Source organism: Culex pipiens, chromosome 2, assembly GCF_016801865.2.
Source record: "Culex pipiens pallens isolate TS chromosome 2, TS_CPP_V2, whole genome shotgun sequence".
NCBI lineage: Eukaryota > Metazoa > Arthropoda > Insecta > Diptera > Culicidae > Culex > Culex pipiens.
In genome coordinates this window covers 47,400,549-47,420,719 of record NC_068938.1, presented here as the reverse complement: position 1 = coordinate 47,420,719, position 20,171 = coordinate 47,400,549, and the positions used below count along the sequence as shown (strand labels likewise).

At 37.0% G+C, this 20,171-nt stretch overlaps 1 protein-coding gene across 1 annotated transcript in view; it reads right to left on the bottom strand.

The window, feature by feature from the left end:
* Nucleotides 1-20,171, bottom strand: part of LOC120422521 (mucin-5AC) — a 77,907-nt gene that overhangs the window by 50,431 nt on the left and 7,305 nt on the right. The gene's annotated exons all lie outside the window — the stretch shown is intronic.

The following is a 20,171-nucleotide window of genomic DNA, read 5'->3' as shown; positions in this document are numbered from 1 at the left end:
CTTTTACATTTCAAAGAATTTAAAATCGAAAAAAAAAAACAATTAATTGTGAATTGAAAATGAGGGCTGCTTAGATGACACTAAGAAAAACTCATTTTGCACAAATTTAAGTAACGGCTGTAACCAACCAGCCCCCAGTGACACTGAGAAAAAAGTAATTTTCACAAAATTTAAACTTGAAGAGGCTGTAACCCAGCAACCAGCAGTCTGATCCAACTTAAAAAAAAATTATGTGGTGTTTTCCTTCATGTATTATTTTTACCTTGCAAAAAAAAAAAAAAATTAACCTTAAAAAACATCTTATGTGCCTATTATTAGAAAACGGTATAATTTGATTTTCGATAGCAAGTTTGATTTTGCATCTAAAATTAATTTTATAAATATAGTTAAACAAATATTTTTTTTCAAAAATCTCATTTTTTTTGAAAATAATAGCTCCGGTACAAGTTTTATTTCACCGTCCTAAAGCTATTGCCAGTGATGGAAGAATCTTCATGAAAAGAAAATCTTTTGGCGCTCATCAAGAGAACAAATCCGAAGGGAGCAAGGCTCTCCTATCTCGCACACGAAAGCATGAGCATGAGCATGAGCATGAGAGACCACCCATGGTTGTCCTTCTCCGTTGCTGAACAGGACCGTAATATCCTATCAGCACTAGCGATCATACGCTTCAACGATCTAGTGATGTTTCCCTTATCAACAGCATGCATGAATGCGCTGAAAAGATAAAACATCAAGATCATCAAAACTAGAGCTGCTGTAGATAGGTAACAGTCATTGGCCACCAACGGCGCCCGCCATGTCAGTTTGTAGATCTCGAGGGAACGGGACGGGAATGTTAGTTAGCACAGGCTGCTACTAAGGGTGGGTTCTATACGATATCCACACCCCCGCGTGTGCCGGAAAACTACTTCTACTTGGGATTTTGTTAGTAGGGAAGGGTAATGGTCAGGATTCATCATAGAAGATGATGATATGACCCAAATAATCGATAAGTTTTGTTTAATGGGTTGATGTATTATTCCCAAGGCTAGCAATCGGATGCTGCTGTTGAGACTATTCCCGTTTATTTGTGATTTATTTACGTTTAGATGGATTATCTTAGACAGCCGGCTGTGGAAAGATAAAACCACAAAAAATATAACTAACAAGTAAAATATTAAACTCTACGTAAATTAATTCGAGTGGATCATAGACGATTTCAACTTTTGAATAATTATAAGATTAGCGACCGATAACTGATGAGTTACGAAGCTACAAGAAGGGCTTAACAACCGCGTAGGAGAAATACTCGTTATCGTGCTTTCCGAGCTATAATGCTGAGAGTTTTTTTCATGCGTTTTACGGAAAACGTCTTTTCAAATTTTATACCTCGCAAGCGTATAGTGAACCAACAAAACACATACTTTCGAATCGCAGAAATAATACAAGGAAAAACGGCTGTATCATTTATCAAACACGGCGACGAACGCGCAACACAAAACTGACGTGACGCGTTGCTAATCGGACTAAATTTCTTTATTTATAAACATTAAAAAAAAACGATCTCACGACCACCGAGAAACGCTACCCGTTTGTTCTTATATCAGCAGTAAGCTTGCCCTGAAACCAAATAAATCATTAGTAATGTACATACTCTTTCATTCATTCATTCACTCAGCCAATCACACAAAAAAAATAAAATACACAAACACACATTCATACACCCGCACACGCTCAACCTTCATTCATCACTTCCTCATCACGTTATCTAATCAGACAGAAAAACACCAAAGTTGTAATGTTAATCCGATTCCGGCCAACCGCGGTGGACCTTCCTGAAATAATTGGAACCGTCAAAAATCCACCAAAGCATCTACCACATTGATTACACACAAAAAAAGGTGCAGGTGGTTATGTTACACATGACCAGTATGACAAAGAACTTTGCAAGATGATAGTTGAAATTTTCGATTAGAATGTCCGGTCCAAATTCCCCCCTTATAATAACCGTCCTATCGAACTAAGGGGACGGAAATTGCAAGTGGAGCTGAAATAGAAATCGAAGTGAAATCAATTTACTTTCCTTCACCACTCGAAAGTTACCAAGATGCGGGAATGTTTTTGCAAGGCTGTTGCAAGCAATCGGCGGCAGTAAAGGAAATTTGAACAGCAGACATTAAAAACTACCCTTTACAGGGCTCTTAATGATTACGAGATAGTTATTCTAAATTTCCAGAAACAGATTTTCACAGTGGCACAAAAAAATGTGCATTGCAGTAGTCTATTTATTACTTCCTGCCTAATAAGCAATATATTTTAACTGCTTAGCATTAGCATATTTTAACTGCTTAATTTCAGATAATGGCCAAATGCAACTTTTTATGTCCAGTATCAAAAATCATTAAGTTTGATACCCATATTGCCCCAACTCTTACGGTCCAGCAAATGTCCCCCCATCGGAACATCCGCGGGGCCTCCGGCCACTCCGGATTGTGGCCACTACTGCCGAAATGTCAAATTTCATGTCCAGTATCAAAATCCTTAAAGTTTGATACCCATATTCCCCCAACTCTTACGGTTCGGCAAATGTCCCCCCATCGGAACATCCCCGGGGCCTCCGGCCACTCCGGATTGTGGTCACTACTGCCGAAATGTCAAATTTCATGTCCGGTATCAAAAACCATAAAGTTTGATACCCATATTGCCCCAACTCTTACGGTCCGGCAAATGTCCCCCCATCGGAACATCCGCGGGGCCTCCGGACACTCCAGGTGGTGGCCACTACTGCCAAAATGTCAAATTTCATGTCCAGTATCAAAATCCCTAAAGTTTGATACCCATATTGCCCCAACTCTTACGGTCCGGCAAATGTCCCCCCATCGGAACATCCGCGGGGCCTCCGGCCACTCCGGATTGTGGCCACTATTGCCGAAATGTAAAATTTCATGCCCAGTATCAAAAACCATAAAGTTTGATACCCATATTGCCCCAACTCTTACGGTCCGGCAAATGTCCCCCCATCGGAACATCCGCGGGGCCTCCGGCCACTCCAGGTGGTGGCCACTACTGCCAAAATGTCAAATTTCATGTCCAGTATCAAAATCCCTAAAGTTTGATACCCATATTGCCCCAACTCTTATGGTTCGCAAATGTCCCCTTATCGGAACATCCCCTGGGCCTCCGGCCACTCCGGATTGTGGCCACTATTGCCGAAATGTAAAATTTCATGCCCAGTATCAAAAACCATAAAGTTTGATACCCATATTGCCCCAACTCTTACGGTCCGGCAAATGTCCCCCCATCGGAACATCCGCGGGGCCTCCGGCCACTCCGGATTGTGGCCACTACTGCCGAAATGTAAAATTTCATGTCCGGTTTCAAAAACCATAAAGTTTGATACCCATATTGCCCCAACTCTTACGGTCCGGCAAATGTCCCCCCATCGGAACATCCCCGGGGCCTCCGGACAATCCAGGTGGTGGCCACTACTGCCAAAATGTCAAATTTCATGTCCAGTATCAAAATCCCTAAAGTTTGATAACCATATTGCCCCAACTCTTATGGTTCCGAAAATGTCCCCTTATCGGAACATCCCCGGGGCCTCCGGCCACTCCGGATTGTGGCCGCTACTGCCGAAATGTAAAATTTCATACCCAGTATCAAAAACCATAAAGTTTGATACCCATATTTCCCCAACTCTTACGGTCCGGCAAATGTCCCCCCATCGGAACATCCGCGGGGCCTCCGGCCACTCCGGATTGTGGCCACTACTGCCAAAATGTCGAATTTCATGTCCGGTATCAAAAACCATAAAGTTTGGTACCCATATTACACCAACTCTTACGGTCCGGCAAATGTCCCCTTATCGGAACATCCCCGGGGCCTCCGGCCACTCCAGGTGGTGGCCACTACTGCCAAAATATCAAATTTCATGTTCAGTATCAAAATCCCTAAAGTTTGATACCCATATTGCCCCAACTCTTACGGTTCGGCAAATGTCCCCCCATCGGAACATCCCCGGGGCCTCCGGCCACTCCGGATTGTGGTCACTACTGCCGAAACATCAAATTTCATGTCCAGTATCAAAATCCCTAAAGTTTGATACCCATATTGCCCCAACTCTTATGGTTCCGCAAATGTCCCCTTATCGGAACATCCCCGGGGCCTCCGGCCACTCCAGGTGGTGGCCACTACTGCCAAAATGTCAAATTTCATGTCCAGTATCAAAAACCATAAAGTTTGATACCCATATTGCCCCAACTCTTACGGTCCGGCAAATGTCCCCCCATCGGAACATCCGCGGGGCCTCCGGCCAATCCGGATTGTGGCCACTACTGCCAAAATGTCAAATTTCATGTCCGGTATCAAAAACCATAAAGTTTGATACCCATGTTGCCACAACTCTTACGGTCCGGAAAATTTCCCCTCATCGGAACATCCGCGGGGCCTCCGGCCACTCCAGGTGGTGGCCAGTTCCAATGATCGACTCCCGCGACTGGCATGTCTTAGCTGGTCCTTGCCTCCAAGCCATCTGCTCCCGGACCTCCAGGCCGTCTGCTACCGGGCCACCAGGCCATCTGCTTCTGATGTGTCCTCGTCGTCGTCCAGCAATAGAATGAATTTTCGGGACCGACCGAGCCGAGTTTTGTTGGCTCGTCGACGATCCGAAAATTATGAGGTGGAGTGGGGGAGATTTTAGATACATCAATCTCACGTCTCTCGAACGACTGATTGGGAAACGTTCGTTCATCCAACCAGCGTGCACCAAAAAGAGGGGAAATTTGCCGAGAGGGGAATTCGTCACGTAACGTTTTCGCTTCGCGAAAATTTTGGATTGACACCACGTATAGAAACCTTAGGACAAAGTTCTTTGTCAAAAAAAACTGTGGTAGAAAAATATCCACCGCGATCTACCGCGATTAATTTGTGACAGTTCGACGCCAACAAATTACTAAAGGAAAACCCACCGCGGCCAACCAAAATCAAATCAACAATACAACTCAAATCAAAACGGGCTCACCAAAGTTGCTGCCAAACTGTAGACTCTCGCATCACTCTCAGCAACACTCTCTCCTGGCCATCATCAACGCCTCGCACAGATCAGGATGATGACATCGACCGTTCTCGCTCTCATCATCAGGAGCGTGACGGCACGCACACGAACAAAGCTCAATGCCAGCCGTCCGAGTCATCGCACTTCCCGTCTCGCTCCAACACACAACTCCGCGCTGCACAACCACGAAAGAGACGCAAAGCTTTTTCAAGGCCTTTTCTTTTCCGTTCTGTAACCTTATCCTACCAATACACTAACACATGGCATCCACGGCCCTGCTTATGAAAGCTTCCATCTTGGAATCACTCGGAAATACAAATTTATTTCCTCAAAAAACACACTAATTCCACGGAAATTTTCCAAAACTTCACCATTCTCGCACTACAATCATTCACACGCACTGAATGAGACATTTTTGACGGCGCCAATTATAATATTGCACCGGAAAAATCAAATCTAAAATCGCGAACAAAACATACCGACCGAACTGGGCAAACAGTCGAGGCCCTCGCTCTCCTATCTCGCGCACGAAAGATCGATTAAAAGAAACTTTTAAAAAAATCATCATCTGGATTATTCGGTGAAACATCGATTTCACTACTACACTTGCAGGTGTAATGTCTCACGTCCAAAAATTATCTGTAACAACTGAACAATGTTTGTGAACAAATCGAAATAAATTATTTTTTTAAGTGGATTCGCAGAAATCTTCAACTGATTGATTTGTTTCAAAAAGTTCTGGAGCAATTTTCTTCTGCTTGATTCGCCTCCTCCCTCTTTCGCTGTCGAAGAAAATTCACAAGCGAGAATGATTTTTTTGTGATTTTTTCATCCCTAGCCACTGCAAATTTTATTTCAAGGTTTTGGCCCCCACCCATTCTCTAATGTTTAGTAAAAAACCTGTGGGTAAAAAAATACTAAAATTTTATGTTTCACTCAAAGAAAATAGTATTACTTTTTATTACTTTGTAATCTCATAACAAGTTTTGAATTTGGCGACATTATTGATATTCTGCAAATTGTTGACAGTAGCAATTGTAGCTGATGGGTTTGGTTTTAAAACATCAAAAATCAGACTGAAAATATTTATTTAAATTTATATTGATTTCAACACTGCAGCTAGGTTATGTAAAAATTGGAATGTAAAGGCATTTTTTATCCATTCATGAGATCATTATTGGCACACCTGGGTTACACCATTTTCAAAATATCATGTTATGCATCAACCCGTTGAAACAAAATTTACCACTTTTCAATCCCTTCAAAAAACACCCCAAAATACAGAATTATCTGACCTCAATTCATAAATACCGAAATAGGAAAACACGCTCACCCTATACGGAGGGAACCACCCATTCTCACAATCAGCCACCTGTTGACCAAAAAAAAAAAAACAAAGATCCAGCAAACCCAGCAAAGATCGCCAATTTCCTGCCAACAGCACACTTCCAGATGTTCTTGATCTGTTTACTTCAGCGCGCTTTCATTACAAACATGCAACCAACCAAACGGGCAGCCCAGACATTAGATAAGCAAACAATACTCGAAGCCGCCTTAAAAGTTTGAGTGTGTGTGTGAGTGTGCACGCGCACGTGAGTGTTTAGGCTCGAACGCGCTTAATTCGCTCATTAAGCCCCGATTGTTCCGCTTCTTTCGTTCTCCCTGCGCGCGACGAGCATAACAATCGATCTTATCGTTTCCTCATCCGTTCTGAACACACATACACAAAGGTACAATGAAAGTTATACCATGAGGTAAATAATAGTAATCAGGAGCTCAATCAGCTTGCTGAAATGAAAAAAAAAGTTTATTTTATGTGCATGTGTGAAACGGTGTGAGGTCGATCACACAAACGCACACCTACACACACTCACAAACAGGGTGTTGGAATTTCTAATTACCGTGATAACCACACACAATCGCGCTAGAAGAACAGTGAAAGAGCCTGTTTCTACGTGTGTATAAATATTGAAACAAAACAGAACCGAACCAAGTCCAAGTCGGTCTTATTGGCTTTGGCAGAGGACTCCCAGAAGAGAGCGGCCCGCAACAGAGAAAACGGTTGTTTTGCTCGAACGCACATTCGGACAAACACACACACGCACACTCACAATTAACGGTATACCGATTGGAAGTCGATTCTTTCTCCCCCGGTTTGTGTGGGGCCGGTTTCAGGTGGTTCAGTCGAGTGCGATCGACACACACGGTGCTGCTGTTGCAGTTTGCCCTACAATCGGGAAGAGGGATCTCGAGAGAGAGAGAGAGAGGAAGTAATCAGCGAAGAAAGGTGGCTGCTAATTATAGGTGGCTTGATTTAGGTTGGCCGGATTTTGTTTGTAGAAGATGAAATATGTGTTTAATAGGATTAGTTTTTGTTCATTTGCTTAATAACGTTTTACCATCGAGAATACTTTTATCATACACATTATTTTATTTTATATCTTTTATCTTATGTTTTTGTAAAGAATTTTTGTTTTGCATTTTCTGTTTCCTTTTCCAAATTTTTGCGCATCATTCTAAATTATTCATATTGTAAATAACATTTCTCATATTTCAAATCTTATATCCAAGGTTAGTGAATTTTCACAATTTCGTGGAAAACGTGAAATTCGTGAAATATATTCTTTCCCGTGAACACACGGAGAGACTGTGCCCAGAAATTTTAACAATTAAAATTGTTGATTTTACTTTCGTAAATTTCAACAAAAGTGTACTTGTTACGGCCAATTTTCAGTTAAATCAACCAAAATTAAGTAATAATTTAATAACCTGTTTGTTGAAAATGCTAAAGGCAAAAAGCTAACAGATTTCCCGAACTCGAATGAACGTGCTCGACTGTTAGCTTTGGTTTTAGAAAAATCAAGATTTTTTTTTGGTTAAATGTAAATATCAATTGGTTAAATATTTAAAAGATGAACTTGAGTTTGTTTACGTTTGTCATTTGAAGTCAGGATTCGAACAAGAGCGGTCGATTTGTTGAGTTTGTGTTGTTAATTGTGGAGTGAGCGGATGTGAAAGGTGAAAATCACACTATTTGGCTAATGTTGAAGTGCAAATCGAAGTGAACACTGTTGCAACTGTGGAGGTGCAATTGGTGAGTAAGTTTGTTGATGATTTCTTTGCAGGTTATAAACTATGAAGAACAAGACGAGGACATTCGCAATGAGGACCTCTGATGCGAGGGGACTTTATGACAATGTTTTAAGGAAAGGGAAGGGCAGTGAAAGGAAGAGGCGGGCGAACTCTTGCACGACAATACTTGCACGGGCAAATTTAACAAAAGGTTGGTTAATCTAAGTAAGTATGGATTTATTTTTACATAACAATTTATCTTTTGTGATTTTGATTAGAAAACTGAATAATGAAAAACCTTCGTGCTTACGATGGATACAAATTTAATGAACCATTATTTTTTTCAGAATTATCAACCATAAAATACATGGAAATGCGTACACATAATATCAAAATAAAAATTAGATGATGGGAAATGTCTAAAAAATAAAATTTATAAAAGATATACAAAAGAAGATAGAAATATTTTAAAAATGCTGTTAATAGAAGACTGCTAAATAAACTGGTAAGTAAAACTCTAAATATTGTTTTCAGGAATCGGAGTACGTTGAATAAATTTAATGCATGCTTGGTAAGTAGCATTATTGATATTTCTTCTTTCCGCATCATAATTACATTTATGTACGATCCTTTTTTCAGTTTATAGCCAAAATTAAGAATTTTGTATTAAATTACTAATAAATGTTATATGTCTATTTGCAGCAAAAGGTTCACTTTGGTGTAAATTCTGTGTCCAACCACAAGAAAAATAACTAAACCTGAGACCGTTGTAGATGATGATGACTTATCGGATGATTGCACAGTGATGGTAAGTGAATACAACACTTAATTTTATACAACATAATAACTTAACTTGGTGAAAATTTTGCTCGGTTTATATTTTTAAGGAATTCACGAGAAATTAAACATCTTTTTTAAATATGTTTAACAAAATTTGTAATATGTTTTATTATTATTTTTTTAGATTTACATGTTTTATAATAACAGTTTATAAAAAGTTTTGTTTTTATGCTTTTTAACAGTAATTTAATAACTTCATGCAAAAAAAACTAATTAGTACAAAAAGTTAAAATTTTAGGCAGAATAAATGCGAATATAAAAACACCCAGCATTAATTTGTGAGGCATTATTAAAAAAATACTTCAAATTCAATAAAAATATTGCTAACAATAGCTAATTATTGACTACATGTACGAATATTTTTCTGTATTTAAGTAAGACATTAGTCAAAAATATAGCTAAAATTCAACCCGGCCTGTATCGTTAGATAATTAAAGAAAATATATATCGACACTAACATATATTATGTTTAATTAAGAAATGTTTTGTTATAATCCACTAATAATTTTCAGCATGCAAAAATATTTCAGTTAATACAACGAAAAAAATTATTGAAAAATAGTTGAAAAGTATGGTCCAGCCTGTTTTTTACAGAATATTCCACAATATTTCAGCTGAAAACAAAAAAAAATAGTTAATTTTCTGAAAAAAATATTCTAGCAGTCGACTGCTAGAATTTTTTTCGGCCATTTAGCCAACGAAAATGGCAATTCCAACTTTTTTTTTAGTTACTTTTAGTTACTGGTGGTCAGCAATTTTGGGTTAACAAAATCAACAATCGATTGTTGGAAAAAAGCTGTGTAAAAAATTAACCCATACTTTTAGTTAAATTAACCAAGATTTTCTTAGATTTGCCCTGGCCGGTCTCTCCGTGCACCTGTGAAATTTCACAATTTGTGTGGTACCCATTGCCACATTTTTCAATTAGGGAAAATGTACCTATTTTGGACCCAAGCGGTAGAATTACGATGGTTCATTTCTGAAGTTTTTTGTGATTGTTCGCTTGAAAAACATTCTTAGAACCACTATCAAGATTTCAGTACTCCAGTCTCAACGAAATAGTTATATTCAATTATTTTTCGGAGCAAAATTCAAAATGCGTTTCCAAATTTTCTTTTCAATTAAACGTTTCAGAATTGGTTTCAAATTAGGGGAATAAGCAACCAAACTGTGTAGTATTGTCTTTGCCATCTTGAGTGTCGTCTTTTATGTCGTTGTATTTTGTTAACAAACTGATAGGTTACATAAACAATAAACAGGCATGCGCATGAAATAAGCTACAAAATCAGCCGCAAATGGCATGTTTAGGTTTAACTGAGATGGAGAACCAGCCAGAATAAGGTGGAGTTTTGTATAGTTGGTTGAAAATAGAGACATCTACCCTATTCTATATGTTTAACACTGCAACCAAATTTTGAAAAACATCTTGATTTCCATCTTACATGACTAAAAAGCAGAGCAAGTTAAAAAAAACTATTGGTATCACTATCAAATTTGGTAAGCATAATTCAAATTCGATAGAATTTTTAAAAGAAAATAATCGGTACAACATATCATGTGCACTATTAACATACGATTTTCTCACTTATTTTGACATTTTCAACATTTCGTGAAATTGCAGTGAAATTGGATGATTTGGAGTTATGGTACCCTTAAAATTTGATATATTTCATATCTCATATCTCTTATCTCTTATCTCATATCTCATATCATATCCAATATGGATAATTCTGTGCCAACTCACTCAGCAGTTGCCCCAACCCCTCTTCGATTTGATGAACTTTGCCCGAAGAGGTTGTTATGGTGTCTAAGAGACTTATATGTAACCCGAGCATGGGTAAATAACAAGGGAAATGCGTAATAATACCTTTCTCTGGTATCAATACCAAATTTTGGTATTCATGGACCCTTTAAAATTTGTCTTAAGGATTATGCAAGAGCAAAATGTGCTATCATACCAATTTAAGGTATTGTTTTGATATTGCAAAATTGCAGAATTTGTCAATGGTCGAACACCACATTTTGGTATTCTTTTGGTATTACAGTGTTTTATCAAATTCCTCTGAAACTATGAGAAAATTTTGACCAATTTTGACAAAATAATTAATTTTGCGCTAAAATGATGTCTCAAAGCGGATGCTTTCATTGAAAATCGGAAAATTCAAACTTGATTTTAAACATTTTTGATATATTCCCTGAAGAAATTACTTGAAATTGTGGAAAAAAATTTAAGTCAGGATGCCACATTTTGGTATTATTTTGGTATTTAAAGGTTTCATCAAATTCCTCTGAAACTATGGGATTTTTTTTTATAAATTTTGATGAGATAAATAATTTTGCGCTAAAATGACTTGAAACCCAAAAATGTTAAAGCTGATTTTCAATTTTTTTATATACCCACTAAGATTTAAAAAAAAAAAAACGTTGAAATTTCTCTAAGTTGGGATAACCAAATACTTTAAAAAAACGAGTAAATCAACAGATTATTGAATTTTAATGAATTTCAATCCAGTTTCATTTTAATAATACTTATTTTTCAATCTTGTTATTTTTTAGAATCTTCAAGAACTTCAAGCATAGGCCGTCAATGACAAATGCATTCGATGTGGTGAAGAATATCACTAAGAACAACATGGAATCATCAGGTGAGTAGATTTGGCTGTTGCATATGGATCATTTCCGTTTTTTCACTAACTGCAACTGTTGCACTAAAAATGGTATGAAAATACCAAATTTTGGTATTTCTTGTGCAAATACCAGCGACCAAAATGTGCTCTTGGTTGCCCAGTAATAGATGATAAAATACCATGAAATCATACCAAAATCATGTATTTGGAAGACCACAGGAATACCAAAATCTGATTTTCCAAGTGCGCGGGAATACCTAAAAATAAAACCATGGCAATACCAAGTTTTGGTATTCAAGCAATGTTCAAAAATCCAGAAGACCTCAACTTGGTATATAAGTGGTTTTATTTTGTGGTATTATTTTACCTTTGGAATAACATGGATTGGTATTGTTGTGCCCTTCCACATACAAGACCTTGGTATGATTTCATGGTATTTTACCATCTATTACTGGGCAACCAAGGGCACATTTTGGTCCCTGTTATTTGCCCAAGTAATACAAAAATTTGGTATTCCCGTGTTATTTACCCCTGCTCGGGAAAATTAGACGCTCGATTATATGGCGTTCTAAAAATTAAAAAAAACATAATTTTCATAAAAAAATAAAAATAGCATATATCATACCTCATACCTAAAAATTTTCAAAAACGCGATTTTCACCGAAAGTATTTTTTATTTATACAGATTTTGATTCAGGCCGGTAAAACACAACTTTCTACGTATAAATTTCCGATGGGGTATCTAGGTTTACAATATTTTGTTCCAGTCACGCCGTGACCTGGTCTTCTACGTAAATCGATCTTTTGAAAAATATTTGTTTGAGCAGATTTGCACAGAAATCTCTTACCTATAAAACTCTTTTTTAAGGTTTGAAAAGATATTCCACTCCTATTTTTATGCGAACTTCGTTCTACCTTGAACCTCTTGGATCACGGATATCACTAAAAATTCAGACTAAATATGGTATGAATGGTTGACAATCAAAACGTATTTCGTCAGCAGTGCGCTATCTTGTGACATAGACCATTTTGGTCGTAAATGAGTTAATGATGACGTTTTGCTATACTTAACAAACACTACAAGATGCTTTAACCCGATTTTGGAAACTCGCTTCCGTTTCCCGGATATCGCAATACACACTTGTGACATAGACCATTTTATCATCAAAATGATCGTGCACACTTGTGACACGTCATACATGTTGTTGGAAAATGTGGAAAATTTGTCTTGTTTTTCACAAATTTATGTTGATACACATTTTCTGAAGGCAATGCAATGTTTTTTTTTGAAAATATACTGATTAAGTCGGTTAAAATATTGATTTTGGCCTATTTTAGTTTGTATGGAAATTCTGTGCACACTTGTGACACGTAGTACAATCTTACTTTCGAAACACACTTGTGACACGTGCTTTTCAGATTTTTGATTACAAAATTTACTGTATCTTTTAACTGATGTAACCAAATTAGTTGAAACTAGGAGCGTTTGTTAAGCGATAGTATACGAACCGATTGCTTCATAAAGATTGGCTCTACCATTCATAGTTTTGAAAATATTTATCATCAAACTTTAAAAATCGATTATCTCGAAAAGTACTAAATGGTCGTTGTCACAAGATAGCACACAGCTGACGATTTACAAACTTAAAAAAAGTGTTAGAATGGTAAGAGATATTCTCTTCACGTCTGTTATACCAAATTTTATGTTTAGATCAATCCATCGATAAGTTCAGGTCCGTTCAGAATCCGTACAATAAATTAAATGAAATGTTAAATTCAATATTTTATTTTAAAAATCTATTCAGTTAATTGTTCAATAATTTAGGTTCGTAGCTAGCTGCCAATCAAGTCATTCATTGGTGTAACCAATTTGCTACCATGTTGAACCACCATTCCCGCATATTTCTTGTCAGGAATTTATATGCAGAAATGGGTTAACTAATGACAGACACATCTTTAAGCGCTTGTCAAACCAGCATCCGCTGGGCGACCCCACACACTGTCACCATAGAGGAATGTGTGACAATCTGGCATCTCACGCAAAATGACAGCGTTTTCCTGCCCATTTCAACCATTCAGACAACCGCAGCACCAGAAAAGAGTAAGATGAGCCGCGAAATGAGGCAATGAGATTCTGCTCACCTGTCTCTCGCTCTTCCGAAACTCCCTCTCCCCCCTCCCTCGCACCACAATCCAACCTAGCCAATTGAGGTTATGTCGGACCTCCATTTCTCCGGGGCTCTTTCTCTTTCTGTGTTCAACATCATCAACAAACTCGCGTCGTTGTCAACTCGTCGTCGTTGTCACCCCTCATTGGCTGCGCGTGTGTCTGTGTGCTCATGTGTGTATGTTATGAGGTCACACTTTGTGTTCTTCTTCTTCTTCTTGCTTTCAGCTGCAGTGGCCCAAGTGTTTGGCCAAATGGCTTTCCCTTCTTGCAACACGAATCAATTTTATGCAAGTTTTTGGTCTCCAACCGGTTGGTCCCGTGTGCGTGGATACCTCGGGGAAGGAATTTGCGCGTGTCGATGTTTTGATGATTGTTGCTTTCACTGCTGCTGCTGCTGTTGTTGCGGTTGTCAATGTTGTTTGACAGGGCTAATCGATTTCGCGGCTTCTGGTTGTAATATACGACGCTATGAATGGCATTTAGCAACTATTGCTGCTGAGTTTAGTAGGTTTTGAGGACAAGTGACCATTACAGGCATTTTTGTTGTCGTTATGTCAATTAATCTAGTTTGGAAAAGGTAATCAAATAGATTTTTCTCAGGAACTAATTATCAAATCAAATCCTGACATATTCAATAAAAACCAAAAAACTCCGTCCATCGTTGTATGAAAGAAGTATCAATCTTGTCGTGCTATCTTGACACACCCTGAAAATGTATGTATGTGCGACAACTGGTCAAAGGGATTTTAGGTCAGAACACGTTTGACACACGTGCATGCCTGACTACCGTAAACATTTGTAATCATAAATCGGGACTCTGGCAAACAAATTCAACCAAACTTCGATGATATTTTCCCGTTGATTTGCCAGATAATTTAAATTCGAACATAATAAGACATTAGAACTTGAAAAGCTTTCATCATCACTTTCGCAAAATCTCAATAACTTAATTCAGTGTTAATTGGTAGCAAATAACATTGTTAACTTTCATATCACACCGAAGCTCCCTCCTCCACTCTCATTCTCAACGTTTATTCACTTTCTAAATTTGGGTTAATCGGGTAAGCAAACCACCAGACAGGTTGAAGCTGTCTCGTTCGCACCCACACCCGAGAGAAAATGTTAGAGATTCTGAAAAAAAAAGTTCCACTCCCGACAAACCCGTTCATCAAACAGATCCAAAACCAAAATCCAGGAAGAGAAAGCGAGTTGAAACCTCGGGTAAGAGTTGAGCTTGAATCGTTCGGTGGAACTTCCCACTGATCTTCGGGCGTGAGTTGTTTGTTCCCACAGGGGACCACGAAGGTCGTTTGGTGGGTTGGCCTTTTCTTCAGTTTCACTGATCATGAAGTGGACACAGTGAAAAAAATCAATTGTTTTAATACTCTTTTTAACCGGATTTATAGCTTCAACTTACGTAAATATTGAGTTTTGAGTATTGAGTTTTTTTTTAAATGCAACTTCAGACAGTGAGAAATTTCAATTTCGTTCAAACTGAAGATCGACTGGAAACAATAAAACTCCCCCTCCAAGTTATGACTGTTCGATCCGTTCATTAGTCTCAACCCAACGCAAGTGGGGAGAGAGGACAGGTTTTATTTCGGGAGTTTGGAGCAACGACCGGCACTGGGTTAAGGCTTTTGCCGCCCCCACAACTCACACCGTGTGATCTTTACATAGTTTTCTCTGGAATCGAACCGGTTTTCTCCATAGTTTTTTGAACCTGTAAGATTCTGATTCTAGACCGTGGACTGAAGGTCGTTCGTGAACACTTTCGATTTTACTCTCTCTCCGTGTTGTTTGATTTTACGTAATTGGAAATTGGGAACAGTGGGTAAGGAATGTGGAGTCTCGTGGAGTCGTGGCTGGAATTGATTCCCTTTCGGTCAGTGATTGATGTGTTTTAAGTGGCAGTGAAAAGTGTTGGTAGGAGTGTTGAATGAAAATTGAGCTTGAAAAGAGGCGTGAAGTTGGCGTTTGAAGGGCTGGGTGGCGTTTCGGTGAGGGATGGATCGAATTAATGTGTGCCCCATTTTGACACTTTCGATGTAGGGCACTTAATGTGTAAATGGATTGGTATTGAGGCAAAGTGTCTTTGTAGGCAAACTGCCCTTTTGAAAAAATGGGGTGTACATAAACATTTATTTTATTTTTGTCGTAAAGATTGATTTAAATGATTATAAATCGATCGAAGCTATAACTTTGTTTCTATGCCAATATTTTTAAGAAATTCGGATAAACTTATCAGCATTATTAAAATATTTACATCGTCAATGATTCCATAGTAAAATTGTTTAAAATTAAATGCACTTTTATTTAAGAACCTTATTTACTACTGACTAATTTTGGTACTGATATTTGATTAAATACAGAGCATGTCAGTGCATCTGCAGATCCACTGAGAATTATGGATGGCTTCACTTCAAGTGTACATTATATATAATTGTGAATGTCAAATTTATTGAAAATCATAATTTTTGTGCGTGGATTTTAAAATTTGATTTATGGGAAGATATTTTATAATTTTCCGCTTTTCAATTTTTCAAATTTTCAGTCGTTTATTTCCATAAGGTGCACCGTTTGAAAGCAATTAAAATGTACTAAAACAAGTTTGTTTAGTATCACTATGTTTAAAACATGCAATTGACAACATCACCACTTTGACAGTTGCATACTGAGCAAATCTCAACAAAATTCCAATAAACAGTTACAGTCATCCCACATATTCGGAACACCCACAAATTTGGAACACTTTTGTGGTAATTTGTCAATAGAATGCAAAATGCAACTTTTCTGCCGACCATGCTATTTTTAAGGCCTTTATTTGGATATTATCTTGCTATTTCACCAGTAAAAGTAATACTTTTCAAACAAAAACTGCATTTCAAGACTATTTTATCCAGAGCAGCAAAATACTGCCTCCAAATTGACCGTTCCATGATTGTGGGATGTTATTGTGTCTCCCACAATTGTGGAACACCTGAATTTAACTGATATTTTCACAAAAAAGTTATCAGACCATTCATAAAACATCACTAACCATGAGTTCTATTGGTTTCAGAGTGCAAAATCATTATTTTGCAAAAAATATGTACACCTGGAGAGAAAAAAAAGTTTGTTTACATCGTAAGAAAAAAGTGTTCCGAATTTGTGGATTTCAAGGGTCAATGTTTTTCTTCGAAAACTTGATATAAATCGTAAAAATGTACAGCCGGTCTATACATCAATCGAAAGATCGCAAGAAAAGCTTTCACATGAAGGTAAAAGCAAATCATTATGTTCAATTATCAATTTTATATGATTTATTGAACATTGGCCGATCTGTAAACTGTTCCGAATATGAGGGATGAGTGTATTCCATCTGAATAAATGTGAAAAAATGTTAAATTGTTTGCTATAACAGTACAGAAGAAACCTTAAATTAAATTTTCAGCAGTTCGATTGCTTTTTCTTTGCATTTTATTTAAAGAACTTGTATTCAATTGATATTTTAAAAGATCAGTTACCAAGGCTCCCATAAAAAATCCAGATTTACTTTTGAGAATAATATTCAGCTTGAAATAATTGTATAAACACAAGCAAATTCTTCGTATTTTAAACATAAAGATCTTTGAAAATATTTTTCACAAATCAAATATTTTTCATAAATTGACTCAAAAAATTAAGGAGCATATTTTTTTTCGTAAACTTCAACAACGTGAAGGTTAACAATGAATTGAAAACTGCACTTTTTTCTAACATCATGTTTGCTAAATTTAAAATTTCTTTAATAAATTTTGTGAAATATTGGAGTTAAGTTTCACAGCACCGAAGAAAATGTGTTTCCTATAAGAGCAATTCTCTTAGATTTCGGTCATTCGTTTTTTTTTTTTGTATTTTTTAATCCGGCTGAAACTTTTTTGGTGCCTTTGATATGCCCAAAGAAGCCATTTTGCATCATTAGTGTGTCCATATAAATTTCCATACAAATTTGGCAGCTGTCCATACAAAAATGATATATGAAAATTTAAAAATCTGTATCCTTTGATGGAATTTTTTGATCGATTCGGTGTCTTCGGCAAAGTTGTAGGTATGGATAAGGACTACACTGAAAAAATGAAAAAAAAATGGTGACTTTTCAATCAATTTTTTGTCGCTAAAACTTGATTTGCAAAAAAAAAACACTATTTTTAATTTCTTGTTTTTTTTTTTTGAAATTTTTTTTTTTGATATGTTTTAGGGGACATAAAATGCCAATTTTTCTGAAATTTTCAGGTTGTGAAAAAAATCATTGACCATGTTATGATTTTTTTAATCCATACTGATTTTTTCAAAAAATCGAAATATTGGTCGCAAAAATGTTTCAAGTTAATTTTTCGATGTAAAATCAAATTTGCATTCAAAAAATACTTGAGTGAAATTTTCAAAAAGTGCACCGCTTTCAAGTTACTTTTTTGAAAAGTTCAGTTTTTCATTTTTTTAAATTAGTGCACATTTTTGCGCACTTTTGAAACAAATATTTTTGAAAAGCTAAGAAAATTCTATATAGTTTGCTTTTTGAAACTTTGTTAATATGACCCAAAGTTGCTGAGATATTGCCATGCAAAGGTTTAAAAACAGGCAAATTTATGTTTTCTAAGTCTCACCCAAACAACCCACCATTTTCTAACGTCGATGAAATGAAAACAATATTTTTTTTAATCAAGATTAACATTTCAAAAGGGCATAATATTGAAAGTTTGACCAAAATTTCGATTTTAAGCATAAGCATAAGCATAAGCATAGGTGCCCACCCGCAGTTGCTACTCCGTTATTGACCAGGACCTCCAGAAGTTACATCCACGAGCCGTGGAAGATAAGTGGGTGCTATCTTTCCTCGCTTCGCAACTTCTCAAAGGCCCCTATCATGCTGATCAATACCGGCGCCGGCCACGACCAGTGGTAGGGTCACGGGGAAGTGGATGGGAATGTTAGTCCGATACTTGAGTGATAGAGACCGCCCAATCGACTGCTTCTCCGACAAAGTATCACATGAGTTTTGAGGGGGTTAGTAGATGGGTATGAGGTCAGGATTCACGAGTGGCAGTGATGTGACCATGAGCATTTTGTTTATCGGTTAAAATTTTAAATCTTAGGCAGCCGGCTGCGGAAAGATAAATAATTGATTATTTAAAAAGTTTGTTTTAATCGAACGCGTGCCAACCGAGCGGTAGTGCTATGGGCTGGACTTATCAGTATATTTTTACTGTTGGTACAATTAAGATAACGCGAGCAAATGTCAAAAATAGTACATGAGTTAATACTAAAGCTGCCAGTTGGAATAAATTATTACGATCAACGAATATAAACGAAAAGAAAACAGGACACCACGTAACCGATTTTAATGAAATTAAAACAATAACTTAAACGAACTTAACCGGCGGCGTGCCTTCCTATCAACGATGATAAAAGAAGGACTTATAAATTTAAAATATAAAAAGACTCCAAAAAATACGTTGCATAGTAACCGCGAAGTCCTGCTACTCACAATCGAATCCGAAAGATAGCTATCTAGAATTTTAAATATAGTATTAATTCGACCGCGATCCTCCAGAAATTCTTCGTCGGCGTGCCTTCCGATCAACGGTGATGTAAGAAGGGATTCATTAAAATGATTTTATATAATAAGCCTTAAAACATATTCGTCGGCGTGCCTTCCGATCATCGATGATATAGAAAGGACTTAATCCAGCAATACGATTTGCTTGTCTCGAAAAAAAAAAGAATTCGGATCGTTTCTATCGAAAACTATGTAAAGAGGACAAAAATAAACTCATTGGCCAACGAACGCGCGAACTAAAAATAAAGAAAAAAGAAGAAGAAGAAGACCAATCACCCCATGCACACAAACAACGACACAAAAGAGATGAAAACAACACGAATCAGAAGAAATCCAATCACCCCATGTACACAAATAGCGACACAAAAGAGATGGAAAATAACACGAAAAAACAGGACTGAGCGTCCACACAGGCACCGCACTACTGATGCCATTATTTAATTATAATGACCAATCACCCCATGCACTCGAACAGCGACATAAAAGAGACGGAAAATAACACGAAAAAACAGCCGTTTGACCAAAATTTCGATTTTTTGAAAAAAATCAGTATTGATTAAAAAATTTATAACTCAGAAATTTCTGAAAAGTTGGCATTTGATGTCCTCTGAAACATATCAGAGAATGAAAAAAGTAGTGTTTTTTCCAAATCATCTTTTAGTGACAAAAAGTTAATTTAAAAATCACTATTTTTTTTACCGTGTATTATTATTTTCCAGTGTAGTCCGTATCCATAACTACAACTTTGCTGAAAACACCAAATCGATCAAAAAAAATGATACAGATTTATGAATTTTCATACATCATTTGATTTGTATGGACAGCTGCCAAATTTGTATGGAAAATTAT